Raw genomic sequence first — 1,916 nt, 5'->3', positions numbered from 1 at the left:
TTTAATATATTTACAGCAGGAAATTTACAAAATATCTTCATGGAATATGATCTTTACTCAATATCCTAATGATTTTTGGCATTAAAAATTGTTTTTTTGTCTTCCTTGGTGCCTCAGACAGTATATCTTTGCGATAGCTCAGCCCCCCTGAAGACAGAACTGGAGAGGGAATCAAAAAGCTAAAAATAGCACAGAGCAGATGCTCCGTTTTCTGAAAAGCCATTATCAGTCTGGGCTGCTGCAGAGGTATGCACAGCAACACTTTAGCACCCTCACACATCCCAGGTGAGGTGAGAAACAGACAGCAAGGCAAGAGGAACAACCAAGCAAAAGAATGTTGTACTGCTTGTATAAAACATCTGCTAAATAATGCATTGACCTGATCATGCTTGCAATTTATCCCTGCTTCTAAAGATAACCTTTAGCTCATTGCTTTCATAATGTAGGTGCTTCAGTTCCTCTTGTTCCTCTAAAAATGTAAGATTATGTCACTTCTCTTAATACTTCATACAGCCAGTGCAGTAAACATGTTTTTAGGATAAGTCTCTGAACCCTTATCGTACCAAGTGTTAGAATACTTTTATGTCAAATATTTTTCACAGTAGAGTGCTACAGGGTTGATGAGTTTTTGTCAAGAGAACCAAGGTGATGCTAACTTCTAAGTTGGCAAAAATACATCATGACTGCAGAATTCTACATGTCAAGTGTAGGAATGGAGTTCTGTTAACTATAGAAGGAACATGTGCCTTAATTAGACCAGTTAATAAATAAATACATACATACTTACATACAACTGTTTTTCAGTGTGATTTGAGATAAAAAGAAGAAAAATTTATGATTTCGTTGTAGTCAGATTTCATTGCTGATTTGAAAATCAGTCTTTTTGGTCTTGATTCATTCCGGCCCATCTTTAAATACTGTATACTCTACCACAGTATTGGAAACTTATACTAAGGTTATTAATGAGTGACTATTACTTAGGCTTGGATAAATCACTTAAGTAATATATAAATAGAAAATAGAAAACACGTTCCACTTTAGAGGCATTAGGAGCAAAGCAACATGGGATATACTGTTTACAATGTGGTTCACTTTACGTGATTTACTTAAGAGCCATTCCCACTATAGGAAGACTGAGAGAGGAGAGCTGTTAGAGGAAGAAAGCCGATGCCATAGCTAAAAAGATAAGTGCACATTTAGGATGTCCATAGGGACAAACCAAACCCTATTGGCCTCACGACTCATCCCGATGAACAGCACATCTAAACAGCTGACCTAAAACTGGGCTAGTAGACAATTCTGAAACAATATAGCTTTTTGAGAATTAAAGAATTTTTTTTTTAACTGATTTGAATTCAGAACACCAAAAAATAGTCTCAGACAGTTTTCATAATCAATTACCTTTATTAACTTTGATATGACGATGTTAAATTTCAAGATGAAATATAAATGTACAGAAGGCCTACTCTCTTTCTTTATGCATATTAATGGTATTTAATGAGTGTAGTACACGAGTGTATATTATTCCAAAGGAAAAAAATGGTTTGTCTTCATAATCTTTTATTAAATCATAATAAATTGTTTTTCCTTTTCATTCTGGTATCACTTACAGTAGGCTGTATAATGTTAACTAACAGCCAGATAGCTATTTAGATTAAATGCCCGGATGTCTTGCTGTGGTTGATGCGGTCACTTGTCCACCATCTGTGCTCGTCTAAGATTAAGTGCACTTATTTTTGTGCTTGTACTAAGGGCTGCATTGGAAACCTGTCTTAAATACTGCAAGTTATTTCTGTTAATTTCTGAACTTTAAACTCCCTGAGGATGCATTTAACTTGCTGTTTATTTAAATCTGAGCTGGTTAGGTTCAAGGAGAGAGCTATTTGTTAGCTTTCCCCATTCATCTCAATGGCAGG

Source organism: Sinocyclocheilus rhinocerous, unplaced genomic scaffold (genome assembly GCF_001515625.1).
Source record: "Sinocyclocheilus rhinocerous isolate Xijiao unplaced genomic scaffold, SAMN03320098_v1.1 scaffold157, whole genome shotgun sequence".
Taxonomy (NCBI): Eukaryota; Metazoa; Chordata; class Actinopteri; order Cypriniformes; family Cyprinidae; genus Sinocyclocheilus; species Sinocyclocheilus rhinocerous.
The sequence above is the reverse complement of the archived record's forward strand: the minus strand, read 5'-3'. Positions refer to the sequence as shown.